Below are 15,631 nucleotides of genomic sequence, written 5' to 3'. Positions count from 1 at the left end.
TGAACAGTAGGCCCCTCAACAGCAGGCCCCTCTCACCAGCACGGGTGTGCTGAACAGCAGGCCCCTCAACACGGGTGTGCTGAACAGCAGGCCTCTCTCACCAGCACCGGTGTGCTGAACAGCAGGCCCCTCTCACCAACACGGATGTGATGAACAGCAGGCCCCTCTCACCAGCACGGGTGTGCTGAACAGCAGGCCCCTCAACACGTGTGAGCTGAACAGCAGGCCTCTCTCACCAGCACGGGTGTGCTGAACAGCAGGCCCCTCTCACCAGCACGGGTGTGCTGAAAAGCAGGCCCCTCTCACCAGCACGGGTGTGTTGAACAGCAGGCCTCTCTCACCAGCACGGGTGTGCTGAAAAGCAGGCCCCTCTCACCAGCACGGGTGTGTTGAACAGCAGGCCTCTCTCACCAGCAAGGGTGTGCTGAAAAGCAGGCCCCTCTCACCAGCACGGGTGTGTTGAACAGCAGGCCTCTCTCACCAGCAAGGGTGTGCTGAACAGCAGGCCCCTCAACACGGGTGTACTGAACAGCAGGCCTCTCTCACCAGCACGGGTGTGATGAACAGCAGGCCCCAAAACAGCAGGCCTCTCTCACCAGCACGGGTGTGATGAACAGCAGGCCTCTCTCACCAGCACGAGTGTGTTGAACAGCAAGCCCCTCTCAAGACAAAACAAGACAAAACTGGACAAAACAGGGCGCACCAACCGGCCGAGGCTGCCATCATCGGCGCCATCTTGCACAGTAACACCACACACACATCTGGAAAACCGCATACCCGAGCCACGGCACATTGAATCAACCCAGGCAGCACTTGCAGATGTAGGGGTGTTGTGGGAAGGAAACACACAGTGTGGGAAGGTAACACACAGCCACACATTGGTGGCTACAACCACGTCCTCTATAGCCCCGCCCTCAGTGGTGTATGGGTATTAAGGGCGGGGAGCCAGAGAGCTCGGGGCAGTGTGTTGGGGCCAAGAATGAAGAACCAGTGAAGAAGGAAGACCGACTAGATAGACCCTGGGACTTCCCTGATCGCTGTCCTTTTGAGGGCTGGCAGGGAAAGCCAGTGGTGCGGCCCCAGAGCCTCAGAGCCAGAGCCCTTTTAGGGTCCGGTCTGGTTGGTGGTGTGCCGTGACCTTGCTTGACCAGGGCCAGATCAGATAGCCTCCTCTAGCGCCTGTAGCTGGAGGAACTGGGAGTATAGGAATTAGGCTAGATAGCCTAGGGGATGTCCCCGAGTGTATACGGGTGAAGGGGCCGTTACCCCTTCCTGTGAAACCCGTTAAGTTGAATAAAACAGTGCTGCCTCTACTCCACCGTCTCCGTGTTCCGTGAACCCACTACACAAGTAATGGATTTTGGTTATGATGGTTGGGTAGTGGTGGTGATGATGGGTGATGGTGTGTGATGATGGTGATGGGTGGTGGTAATGATAATGGGTGGTGGTGATTATGGGTGGTGAGTATTATGATGGGTGGCGATTTTGGTGGGCTGTGATGATGATGTGTGGTGGTAATGATGGCTGGGTGGTGGTGGTGGTGATGAAGACTGGTGATGGGTGTTTGTGATGATGGGTATTGATGCTGATGATGGGTGTTGATGATCACACTGGTCCACTTGTTTTTTAGACGTCATTTATTTCAGAGATGAAATGTGCTGTTTGTTATGGATTTTGACGTGCTGAATTCAAATATGACAATTAAAACAACTGATTGTCTCCTGTTCCCAACATTTGACGTCTATGTATAGTGTGTCTATAGTGGTTTTCTCAAAAATTGTAAACCTAGGTATTTTCATGTGTTTATGGTTGCTTTACATGATAACATGTCAGCTGTCCTGTTCATGTGTAGTGACATGGAATGGGTCACTATGTAGCATGGCGCGGGTTGCTGACAGAGAAGGGGATCTGCAGTTGCAGCAGCCCAGTCTCGCTGCAGGTCACGTGATAGGCAGACAGAGGGATGTAGGGGAAAGGTGATAGAGGGGGCATGTGAGGTAAGCCCAGGAACCTGCGAGTAGTTTTTAGTAGGGGGGCGTGGCCGAGAGCGGAGCGAGGCCACGCTGGGAGGATAAAAGGGGACCCCTAGCGAAGGTTCATCGCTGTTGCTTGGAGTGGAATCCTGTCGTGCTGCTGGAGTCTTCGTCGCCATCTTCACCTTCTCGGCGTTGTCAGTCAGGCAGTCTGTTAGCTGTCTTGACTGAAAGTGTAGTTACCCCTTGTACCCTGTGCAGGCTATAATAAATAGATTGCCTCCTACTCCTAGTGTCGCTGAGTGTATCACTACACGTGGATTGTAACGACAGTGGATGTACGCTCACTCTGAGTATTTACTTTGTCGTTAAACAGGACGAGTTACACAATGACGTTAAACTTCACGTCTACCCTATCTCCATGCTTCATGCCGAAATGCCACTGCAGTGGTAACACAAATGGAACGTATTTTATTCAAAAGCCCGCATTTTCTAATTTTTCCCAAATTTTAACTTGGGTTGGGATTTCGCCATCCTCCCATGGAAACAATTATTAATTCGTGTCTCTAGCAGACAATTGCAAGCCTTGTGTTAGAGAATGGCCCAATGAAGCTGATATCACAGAGCTACTTCTGAGTACAATTCAAGTGCCCTCTGGTCCACATAGTAAAGAGCAGGACCCTCCCTCCTGTTCATAAAGTAGGAGTAATGTTGGTCGTAACAATGTTCTTCTAATCGATGGAATTTATCCAAATTAGTACAGAACCACAAGACAGCCATGTGATGGTTTATTTTTTGCAATCAATGACGACCGGGCTCACCTGGGTCTGTCTCACTGTCACACTCACCTCTACCCACACTCTCCTGGGTCTGTCTCACTGTCACACTCACCTCTCTACCACACATAATCACCTGGGGCTGTCTCACTGTCTCACCTCATTCTCCCTTCAAAAACACTGAATTCCTGCCGAACAACACGCGGTTCAACCCACAAGCACTTTGGAGAGGTACTGGGCTCACATGCCATGTAATTCACAGTTCTGTTATGCGTTTTATTTTAGTGTCCTTATTGTGTGTGGCAAAGGCGAGTAAAATTTACACACAGGACCGTCCATAGGGGTGCGAGCCCAGGGGTAAATCCCCGCATGTGGGCCCCCACCGCCTTCAAATTCCACTGGAAGCATTACATCTGACACCCCCGTAACATTGAAGCGCAGGGCCTCCCAATGCTCGCGGCCCTGGGCGGTCGCTCCGATTCGCCGTATCCTCAGGGTGACGCTGCGTGCACATTGCAGACCTCCTTGTAAATCCATGGTTTTATGAGGGCGTCCTCACACCTAATTAAGTACAGAACCACATTACAGCCATGTGATGGTTTATTTTTCACAGTCAATGACGACCAGGCTGAGATCATTAGCTTGCTTGACTTGAGAGCCCACTTTGATCACAGGCGGGTGCCTGGATTCAAACCCAGGTACTCCGTGGTGCCACTTCAGTGCTCTGACCTCTCGGTCACTGGGCCGCCTCTAAACACCCCCCCTGTCAAATACATAAGTAGCAACCTGTATCGTGAGCGGCAGCATTCTATGAATACTCTGCCAAAATTATTTGAATTGTGGAGTGGTGGCACAATTCCCCAATTGCTTTCTCATACCTCTGGTGGCAGGAAAACATTCTACAAGAGCGAGTTCTAGAGAGCCCCTTTACACGATGTTTTGGTCTACTCTTCCACACTGGGCAGATGTTTTAGAAGAGGAAGGAGTACGCACACTTTAACACACCACACGCACCTTGCTGCTCGATGGTGGCGTACCCATTTCTACTGCTTGGTGAACAGAGGCAGGGGGGTTTAAGAAACTCAAACATTTGTTTCAACTGCTGTGGCAGAAGGGCAACAGATGGGCAGTGGGGCAGACAGGTAGAGGGGCAGAGGGTCAGAGGTGCAGTGGTACAGAGGTGCAGTGGAGCAGAAGGACAGTGGAGTATTGGAGTTGAGGAGCAGTGGGTCAATGGGGCAAAGTGGCAGTGGGGCAGTGGGACAGCAGAGCAGAAGAGCAGTGGGCTAAATGTGTAGTAGGGCAGTAGGGCAGTGGAGTAAAGGGGCAGTTGGCCAAAGGGCCAGAGGGGCAATGGGTCAGTCGAGCAGTGGGGCAGAGGATGAGTGGATTAGTGGCGCAGTGGAGTAGAGTGGCAGTGTTGTGAAGGAGGCGAATCACCTGAATATATTTTCCCACCAACATTTGTATGTGCTCTGAAGAAGGAACATTTGCCAAAACGTTTCTCATTATATATTTGTCCTTGTACCGCCACACACACAGCTGGAAAACCGCACACCCAATCCAAGACACATTTAACCAACCCAGGCAGCACTTGCAAGCAATTCAACGATATTTTGTGTCATCATGGGTGTATTTCACATAGTTTATAGTACCAACAACAATGATGGTATTGAACCTTATTCTTTACAGGGTGGCCCTGGGGCTTGCCACGTGGCAGGTGTCGTCCATTGTCCGTACCAGACCCCTCCAGCTCTCTCACCCTGGGTCAGCTGCCCCTTCCATGTCCTGGAAACCATGGCAAGTTCATCCCATGAGGACTGCCTGGATGAAAACCAGCATGGAAGGGGCCCAGGGTGGGGCCGGCTATGCTTTTGGGCTAGTCCTGTTTGTTTGTGGTGTGTGCGGTGTCTTGGTAGCAATCGTTCTCCACTGTCGTCCTGGCTTCTGCTGCTCAGCTTCCTTCCACAGCTGTGGTCCCAATGGCAACGTCTCTCTGGGGAACCGTGTGGTTTGTGTGGCATGTATCACCGGGTGGGTGGGTGGGTTTGTGGTATGTATCACAGGGTGGGTGGGTAGTATGGAGATAGTGGTCATGGTTGGCACCAATCCACGACCACCACCATCACCCCTACTGAGTGGTGGACGTTCTACCACAAAGCAGCACGCGGCGGAGGAGTGAGGTGATTGCTCTCGCCACGCGAGCGAGGCCCCCTCGCTTCCTCTTCTTTAATTGCATCACCACCTCCACCATCTGCACCTCCTCCATCTCCTCCTTTATCTCGTCCTCCTCCAACTCCTCTTCATCCTCCACCAACATCTTCTCCCCCTTCTCTGTTTTCTCCATTCTCTCCTTCTCATCCTCCTCAACCTCCTGGTCCTCGGTGGTGGCGGTGACAGCAGTGGTGGCGGAGGTGGTGAAGGTGATAGCGGTGGTAGCCGTGGTGGTGTTTGCCACGGTGGTGGTGTTTGCCACGGCGGTGGCGGTGATGGCGGTGGTGGTGGTGGCAGAGGTGGCAGTGGCAGAGGTGGCGGTAGTGTCAGTTGCGGTGGTAGCGGCAGAGCTGGTGGTTGCTGCAGTGGTGGCGGTGGCAGCTGTGGTGGCAGTAACGGCAGGGGTGTTGGTTGTGTTGGTAGTGTCGGTCTATCGGTGACAGTGGTGGTGGTGGTGGGGTTGGCAGTGGTGTCAGTAGCGGTGGTGGTAGCAGAAGTGGTGGTTGCCGCGGTGGTGGCAGTGATGGTGGCAGTGGTTTCAGTGGCGGCAGTGGAGGTGGCGGTGATGGCGGTAGTGGCGGTGGTGGTGATGTCACTGGCGGTAGTGGCGGTAGTGGCGGTGGTGTCAGTAGCAGTGGTGGCGGTGGTGGTGGCGGTGGTGTCAGCGGTCGCGGCAGCGGTGGTGGCAGCAGTGGTGGCGGTGGTGTTGGTGGCGGCGGTGGTGGTAGCAGTCCTGACGTGGCACTGTTCCTCCTCAAGGTGCTTCTCCTCCATGAGGCGCTTCTCCTCCTTGACGCTCTTCATGTTGGTGAGACACTTCTCCTCCTCCTCCAAACGATTCTCTTCAAGACGCTTCATTTCGCAAAGACGCTTCGCATCCGTGAAGCACGTCTCGGAAGCACTTCTCCTCTGTGCGGCACTTCACCCTGGCAAGCCGCTGCACCTCAAATAGGCGCTCCTCTACCATGAGGCGTTTCTCCGTTGCAAGGTCCTTCTCCTCCTGGAGATGCTTCACCCCGCGGAAGTCTTTAAACTCCCCAATTATCCTCTGTTCAAGCAAAGATAACCACAGGAATATTCAGACATGCACATGCAAATACAAATGCATACTCACACATCTGTGTACAGATGCAGACATCCACGTTCACTCATTTAAACTTGCTTAGCACACACATGAATATACACAATCACCTGATGTTAACATAAGGCCTTATCCATCAATACTTTGATCACATTGTACGTGTAGCCCTAACGTCTAAATATCCCAAACCCCTACAGAATCAAAATCCATGTTACATGCTCAAATATTCTTACAAACCCCATACATGCACTTAAGGCTGTGATCGACTGTGAAGATTTGATATATGTTGGCAACAATCATCACTGGCAATAGTTTCCACATAATGTTCCAGTTGAACAATCTGGAAGCCCATAATGATGACAAATTTCACTGCAGTGCCCATAGTGGGCAACTGGAATGGCAACTTCCAATCAACTAACATAAATAATTAATGTGACTGATTTATATCATTCTGTCTTTATTGTTAATAAATGACCACTTCAAGTGCTTGCATGAGTGGGATGGTCGAGAGATTGGGTGATGGTGTCGGGAGATGGTGTTGTTTTATGGAGAAGTGAAGAAGTGGAATGTTCTAGAGAGATGGTGTCTTGTGATGGTATAGAGACATGATGAGGCTCTATGATGGAGTATTTAAATGGTGGTGGTGTGGTGTGATGAGAAAGGTGATGTGGAGAGATGGTGCAGTGATATTTTGGTGTGATGGTGTGATGACACAGTGTGCTAGTTTTGGAGAGAATGTTGTGTTTGACCCCACAAACCCCATACATACCTTTGGGGAGCGATGCTTGTAACTTTGGCCTGGGAAAGGGTCCACTTTATCCATTATGTCCCCCCATGAGGTCGACTGGCAAGACGACTCCCGGCCTACGAAGAACAGAAAATTCATTCAAAGGACGAGTAATAAATTAGAGAACGAAGGACATGGAGTTTCACAGAACTAATTTTAAGATCCCTGTAATTACCTCTTAGCACACAACAGGACCTGCTATTGAGAAATATTCATCACGTAGCAGTAAAACTTTACAAGTCATTTTTTTGTGGGCATGCTGAGACTATTAAATGCATAAGCTTGAGACATGTTTAAACAAGGATGGCTGAAACTCAGATCTAAACCCATTGTCTCTGCCACACTCGATCATTACGTCTTCCCATCACCACCAAGCCATGTCTACTAAAAGTAATTGATCAAGGAGCCTCCTTCTCTGCATATAAGCCACGTGATGCAGGTATCAGGGAACTTACCCTCATAGTCATCCAAGATCTCAGCCCACTTGATTTGTCCATCCATGTTGTTACGAAGGAGTAGATTCTGTTTGAAGTTGGATGGTCTGGGGAGGTTGGAACAGCGCTCGGATTTAGCAACACTTTGAATCACTGATCCTCTCAATTATTATATATTTGACCACTCACTGTACCAATCCAATCACTTCCCTGCCAGTTGCCTTCAAACCCACTCACTCGCTTGTTTGCCCACTCATGCGTGCGTCCATCACTCATTAATCCACCAGCACCAACATGTTTATTCCAACTGCCCATTGCATTAAACATAATCGCCAGACTTAATTATATTTAATCTCTAATCCAGACATGCATCTAAATGTACACCCTATTTGTATTAATCGAATATATGATCAAGCCCCTCCCCCCCCCCCCCCCCGGTGATTTCATAAAGCAGTGCCTCATCAAAGTCACAGAAATGTGCCCGGAAAAAGTGCAGGATTTCAACAGCGTGAGCAAATCCAGAAATACAGTGATGCGGAGAATCGAGGACTTGTCAGCTAACTTGAAACTTCAGCTGAGAGACAAAGCTTGTGCTTTTGATTTTTACTCGATAGCATGCGACGAGAGCACAGATGCCACAGACACCGCGCAGCTGTTAATTTTTTTGCGGGGAGTAGATGATAATTTTTTGCTGTATGGAGGAACTGCTTGATACGATGAGCCTAAAAGGCACAACGACGGGTAGAGATATTTTTGAAGCTGTGTCAGAGGCAGTTGAAAAGATGGGGCTTAAATGGGACAAGCTCTGTGGAGTAACAACGGATGGAGCTCCGGCCATGACGGGCGAGCGCAAAGGAATGGCATCGATGGTGTGCGCCAAGGTAAAAGAGAGCGTAGGTGAGGCTTTTAGGATGCACTGTATAATCCACCAAGAAGCACTGCGTGCCAAGACTGTCCAGCTGGGCGATGTGATGAACACTGTTGTAAAAACTGTCAACATAATTCGAGCTAGAGGACTGTACCAGAGAATTTCAAGCTTTCCTATCTGATGTGGATGCTGAATACGGGGATGTACTCTACCACTCTGATGTGCGCTGGCTCAGCCGCGGCTCTGTGCTGCAGCGGTTTTATTCGCTGAGATCAGAAATCGACCAGTTTTTGAAAGAGAAGGGCCGACCTCTTCATGAACTGAGTGACCCTCTGTGGCTGGCAGACCTGGCATTTTTAGTTGATCTTACTCATCATCTGAATACACTGAACAAGAACCTACAAGACAAAGAACAGCTGGTGCCACACCTGTATGCGCACATGAAAGCCTTCTGTGTAAAGCTCTGCCTGTTTGAGACACAACTACGAAGCTTTAATACTGCACACTTCCCTGCGCTGTCTGAAATCAAGTCTGCTTTTCCAAAGGCCGACCTTTCTGCTAAAAAGGAGAAATGTGTCTGTGATTGTATCTCTCGTGACAGAATTCAACCAGCGTTTCCAAGATTTTTCTGTCATTGAAAAACAAATCAAGCTGTTCTCGACCCCCTTCCTGGTGGATGCAGAAGTGGAAGAGAGTCTGCAGTTAGAACTGATTGAAATGCAATGTGATGATTCTCTGAAGAGTCAACATCAGCTTCTCTCCCTCCCTGACTTCTATCAGAGTTTGGATAATGCCAAGTTTCCTCTGATGAGACGCCACGCAAAAAGAATGATGAGCCTGTTCGGCTCAACATACATATGTGAACAAACATTTTCTCTGTTAAATCAGAACAAAAGCAGACTGAGAACCAGAATGACTGACAGCCATCTCTGTGAAGTCCTTCGTGTCTCAACCACCAAACTTTCTCCAGACATGTCAGCCATCCTTCAATCCAAAGGACAGCATCACTGCTCGCACTGAGTGCAATGTTCTTCACATTATAGGTGAGTTAGAAATACACACAGTATTCATGTGTCAATATGTCACCTCTAGTGTGTGGCCCGGCCTTTTGTTTATTTTTCTGTATTTGGCCCTCACTAAAAAAACTTTGGACACCACTGGTGTAGTGTATAGTAGTGTAGTGTATAGTACTGTAGTGTATAGTGTAGTGTATAATCGTGTTTATTGTAGTGTATAGTGTAGTTTATAGTGTAGTGTATAGTAGTGTATAGTGTAGTGTATAGTGTAGTGTATAGTTTAGTATACTAGTTATCAAGTGACTAGTGTAGCTAGCCAGGTGGTGACCACACAACAAGGACACTCAATTGATTTTGACAATGTTGCAGTGTTGTGTAAAACTAATTATTACTGGCAAAGACTAATTACAGAATCCATTGAAATTGAGAGGAATAAGAATAACTTTAATCGCTCTGACAGCTACAGGCTTAGTGCGGCCTGTAAGCTTATTAGTAAATAATACACATTACATTTTGATTTAAAGAATTACTAATCTACAACTCATTACTAATCATAACCAATGACTGATTACTAATCGATTATATAATTACAATACCCCCCCCCCGCCTCTAATCACTGCACCTGATATGAGTTAAGTGATGACATCACCCTGCTGCTCTATTTAAGACCGGAAGCAAGCGAGGGCTTTACCATTCTGGCGAATTGCCCGATGATGCTGGATGTATTTACCAGCGAAACGTCGTACTCAAACTATAAATGTGGATTCACTCTTCAACACACCGGTGGGCTAAAGTAGTGCATTATTTGCTTTTTGTCAACGTGACACTTTTTTTGCTGATTGGCCGTGTCGGGTGGTGGAGGGTTACGACACATTTATAAATAATCGCGATCTAACCCAAAAACCTTTATTATGATCAATCAACATAGCCGAGGCTATCCGTGTCTCTGTCTCTCTCTCCCCGTGGTGAAGGTCCACACATTCAGAGTCAACAGCGGCACGCGCTTAGCATCTTTGACCGATAGACATTGACACACGTATTGTTGGTTCTTTCGGTAAAGTCACGTAGATAGAAAAAAAAAATACCAGATTAAATTCAACAAGATAAAGACCACTTGTTTTGCGATCTCAACGTCGTGGGTTTTTTGCTTTATTTTCAATTTTTTTATTTTCCATTTAATTTTATTATTTTATTTTCTATTTACATGACTTTACCGAAAGAACCAAGGATATTAATTCCTGCAGTCACCAAAGTTTTAAGTCAAAACATTCACACACGTTGACAAAGCCTCACCTTGTGTTGTTGTGGGCAGGTCGCTTCTGATAACAAGAGCGGTATAGCAGCTCAAGCGTGCTTGGCCTGGTAACAAAAGAACGAAAAAAAACTGCGTGAATATTTACAATAAAACAAAGTTACAAAGTGGCGAGCCGGGTGAAGACAAATTAAACTTAAGCGAGATAATTAAAGTGAATGCAATCAGGCGAGGGCAGGAGGCAAGGTCCCGCGTGGCTAGGCCCCGCGTTGTAAAGTTCCAACCTGGACATCGATTCCCATGATCGCTGCTACTCAACTGACATCCCTACGAGAGCGGCTCTACCTTGGTAAACAACAACAACAACAACCACCACAACGACCACCATGAGAATTTCTCACCTCGGATTTCAGTGCAAGCGCGGATCGGCAGCCTCCTGTTACCTCGCGACGTCACGCGGGTAAGCAGGTAACATGACATCACTTCCGGGGTAAGAGACACGCCCCTCCCACAATGAGCGGCTCTGTAACTGAATAAATTATGTTAATGTCCTAGCCATATGTCGAGGAATGGGGCGTGGCTGCTGAACCCGTCGCAATAAACTCTCGATGGCTACAACGAAGACATTATGTTAATGAACCGCCAGTCACTTGGCGTACCTTTGCCCAAATAAGGATTGGCACTGGATTGATATCGGCAGTGACCCAAGCGGAGGTGACGTCACGCTCAAGAGCACCGTGAACGGGGTTGGGGGAGTGTGAATACCTTGGTGACATGACGTCACTAACGAGGTACACCTCCCGCTGGCACTTCATGCCGATGAGGTCATGCTGAGTGGTGACGTCACAGAGCGGGGATGGACTTTAAGTTGATTTAGATTCATTTTCCATTGCCCCCTCACTTGGGTGCGTGAACTCAGCAACAACAACGTGGACATTATTGTGTGTACAGTGTGTGTGTGCACACACTGTGTGTGTGTCCGTACACACAGTGTACGTACACACACACAGTGTACACACTGTGTGTGTACCCTGTTTGTGTCCACATTGAACCAAACCCCCGGCAAGGCCATCTACTTAATGACGAGAGAAAATTCACACGAAATGTCCTTTTCAATGAAGTCTTCCAGATGTAAATTGATACAAGCTTTTAATGAGGAAATAAAATCATCTAATTCAAAACACAACACAATTCAAAGATGTTTCATTTTAAAACTTCAAAAACGGAGCATGGGGTACTTGCGTGAATGCGTCCTTCGAGTGCAAATTTTGTGACTTTCCTGGCCTGAAGGCCGTCAATGTGTTGGACCCTTATTGGTGTACAGCGTCTCAACAACAGCAGTGGGGTTTGCTTCAACCGATGGTTACGAACATCCAGACGTGAATCAGCAAGGAGCATTTCTAGTCCCAGCTAGACAAAATCTACGTCAACACGTAAGACAAAACTACAATTTGTGTTGTAGAGAATGTACCTCCTCCTATACGTGTAACTTTCAAGTGGTATGCCTTGTAACTGATGAATGATCCGAGCATGCTACCTATTTCAAAGACAATGAGTTGCTCCAGAGGCAGACGCTTCGTGAAACACAAAAGTACCCTTTGACCTGTATCACAAGAACAACGGGTCTCACCCGAGTTCTCTGTACAGGTTACTTCCAAAACACACACGCACTTTGTCCTACCATCACTTATTCAATGTTTGACCCTCAGACAAAATGTTACATGCACACGCACAATCAGACAAGTATTCATTCTAAATCATTGACGGGCATATTAACAACATTGAATTACTGCAGCGAAATTGACTGCATCACGTTACATCGTATTAACAAGAAGTAATTTTACAAATACGCACCGTCTGCTTAACAGTGTATGTACAACGTACCATTGTTGCGTCATTCAAAACAAGTAGGCCATTGCATGCTGGCGTCTGGGTCAAAATGTAGCAAATTTAAAACATTACGCTACAAATAATAAATCACGGCGTTTCGATGGCAACACAAGCAATCGTCATCAGGTGGGACAAGCACAGCAGCAAGAAGAAGGAACTGCTGGAGTAGGCGCCTACTACTTCAGCAGTTTCTCTTGCTGTGGTTGTCCCACCTGATGACGATTGCTTGTGTTGTGATCTAAACGCCGTGGTCTGTTATGTTTCTACCCACGTGGTGACTTTACCGAAATAACTCAAAAATGTGGATTCCTGCAGTCACGAAAGCTTCGAATCAAGATTGCCTACAAACTACACAACTGAGATGACGCATCAATCATCGCCCCCTACTGACAGGCTCTTGTCCACATGCAGGCTGGTGCAGGGCCACCACCGTATGCCACACAGGGGCAGCTGCTACTTGGGGATGCTCCTCGAGCGTTTCAGACGAAACACGAAACTCCGAATTGCTGAGGCGGTTAAGCGAGCAAAGCGTAAAAGCAATTATCATGAGAACATCGTGAATGCTTGAGAGCTTATTGGCTCTCGCTCCTGGTGAGAGATTGACCCAACCCACAGGTCCACAAAGACTGGCCGCTCTTACTCTGCAGGTTGAACCTAGGAGCTGAGTGTTCAACTTCACATTCTTGTCATTAAAGGTTTGTGACAAAGGTGCATCTATTGTAGCGACATTGTCTCTGGCTTACACATCTACCGGGTCTCCACTTGACTTTGTATTGTCTAGGAGCAAGTCCACCCACACCTCCACAAACTGCTGGGAGTTGCCTCGCTCTGCCTCAGTCAGAATTCTCCTCCTGCTTCACGTTGCCTCCATTTATGTGAAGGTCCCATTTTGGAGTTGAATCTTCATCTTCACATTTCACCTTCACTTCTTCGCTCTTCACCTTCACTTCTTCACATTTCACCTTCACTTTTTCGCTCTTCACCATCACCTCTTCCCTCTTCACCATCACCTCTTCATATTTCACCTCGATACCTTTAAAAGTGTCCAAGCTGGGATTTTCTTCCGGTTCGTGTTTCATGAGGGATGGGCTCATTGCGGCACTTTGACTTTCACAAGCTGATTTCAGACTCCACTCCTTGTGGATCTTCAGATGCTTCCGTGTTCTCTGGTGTACTTGAAGATTTTATGAATGTGCAAACGCCTTCCTGCAGAGTGCACCTGAAGGGTTTCTCTCCTGTTTGTGTTCTCTGGTGTACTTTAAGATGTGATGACTGTGAAAACATCATCCCACACAGAGCGCACCTCAAGGGTTTCTCTCCCGTGTGTGTTCTCTGGTGTACTTTAAGATGTGGTGACTGTGAAAACGCCTTCCCGCACAGAGTGCACTTGAAGGGTTTCTCTCCCGTGTGTGTTCTCTCGTGTACTTTAAGATGTGGTGACCGTGCAAACACCATCCCGCACAAAATGCACCTGAAGGGTTTCTCTCCTGTGTGTTCTCTGGTGTTTTTTAAGAACAGATGACAGTGAAAATGCCTTCCCACACACAGTGCACTTGAATGGTTTCTCTCCTGTGTGTGTTCTCTGGTGTTTTTTAAGAACAGTTGACTGTGAAAATGCCTTCCCACACACAGTGCACTTGAAGGGTTTCTCTCCCGTGTGTGTACTCAGGTGTCTTTGCAGACTTGATGAATGTGCAAACGCCTTCCCACACACAGTGCACCTGAAGGGTTTCTCTCCCGTGTGTGTTCTCTCGTGTACTTGAAGATTTGATGACCGTGCAAACATCACCCCGCACAAAATGCACCTGAAGGGTTTCTCTCCTGTGTGTGTTCTCTGGTGTTTTTTTAAGAGCAGATGACAGTGAAAATGCCTTCCCACACACAGTGCACTTGAATGGTTTCTCTCCTGTGTGTGTTCTCTGGTGTTTTTTAAGAACAGTTGACTGTGAAAATGCCTTCCCACACACAGTGCACTTGAAGGGTTTCTCTCCCGTGTGTGTACTCTGGTGTCTTTGCAGACTTGATGAATGTGCAAACGCCCGGAGGGAATATTCTACGAGCCGACCCTAGGCCTACCGCTACCCAAGTCCGCAAATGCTCGCACGCCCCATCACGTACCTCGCGGCCGTGCTCACGGCGTCGCGCGGACGCCGTGAGAGTCGGAGGGACGAAGACGAAAGGGAACTTTGCCTATCGCCGCCTCGTAGCGGCGCTCGCCGGCGTCGCACGGATTCCGCGAGCGGCTCGAGAAGGCGGAGAGCGTCGCGTGCGACTCGTCGCCGCCGACCCGGCGAAACTTCGCGCGCCCAAACAATTTGAAGCCAACTCAGGGGCGCCGCAATGTGACTCGCTCCGCGAGGGTCGGCCATTCTCCTGGCGCCGGGAAACCGCGGGACTTTCATCCCAGAGACCCTTCGGATGAAAACCCGTCGTGCCGGGCAATCCCCCGCCAGAACGCTACGTGCGTGAGCTGCAGGTGCGTGCTCGGTGTGGGGGGGCACGGGGGAGTCGAGGCGATGGCAGAGTTGCTTCGAGACCGTGGCACCACAGCGGATCGGGAATTGCGTTGAAATCCGGCTCACACAAAAGCACAAAAGGGGCGACCCAACGGGGCCCCGAAATCAAATCGATTCGCCGAGTCGACAAATGTGCACATCGCCCCGGGGATGGCAACTGACAGTCGAGTACGGAAAATCGTGATGTGCACCGATTCTGTTTATGTGCGACACAACTTCACGCCACATGGTCCCACGGGGAAAGACGGTGGCATAAGTAAATACAAAAACGAACCAGTAAACCATTGGTGATTGATCAAAGCTATGAAGGCGATGATCCAGGAAAATTATATTATGATGCTGTGGTAAAAGGTAATAAGTTACTCTAAAGTGCATGGCCATGGAAACGTTGGTAATGATTAGGAAAAAGTCTGAAATATGTTGACATGTTAATCAGCAAATCAAATTAAATCCACAGAGGAGGGAAAGAAGGATCCCAAGCATGCGACACTCAGAACCAAAAGTGGCAGAGACTCGGCCGAGAGAGTGGAGAGAGAGAGAGGAAGATACTTTTCAGGACTTTATTTCCACTAAAAAGGTAACAAAAAAACATTACAGCAAAAAAACACCAAAATTTAAAATCAATAAAACATCAAACTCTTAACAGCGGTATGTGCATGAAATACAAATGGCACCGGGATAGAGGCTGTGGAAACGAGGCGGTGCACGGACATCTCCATGTGCAGCAAAGTTGTTCAAGGGTTTTTCAATTTTATAAAGAATCAAATGTTTTGACATCAGAATGCGATGTGAACAATATATTTTTCTCCCCTACATTTTCAAAA

Source organism: Petromyzon marinus, unplaced genomic scaffold, assembly GCF_048934315.1.
Source record: "Petromyzon marinus isolate PM22_M1 ecotype Great Lakes invasive population unplaced genomic scaffold, UKy_Petmar_22M1.pri1.0 PM_G_Scaffold_10, whole genome shotgun sequence".
Classification (NCBI taxonomy): Eukaryota; Metazoa; Chordata; class Hyperoartia; order Petromyzontiformes; family Petromyzontidae; genus Petromyzon; species Petromyzon marinus.
This window is presented reverse-complemented; position numbering follows the sequence as displayed.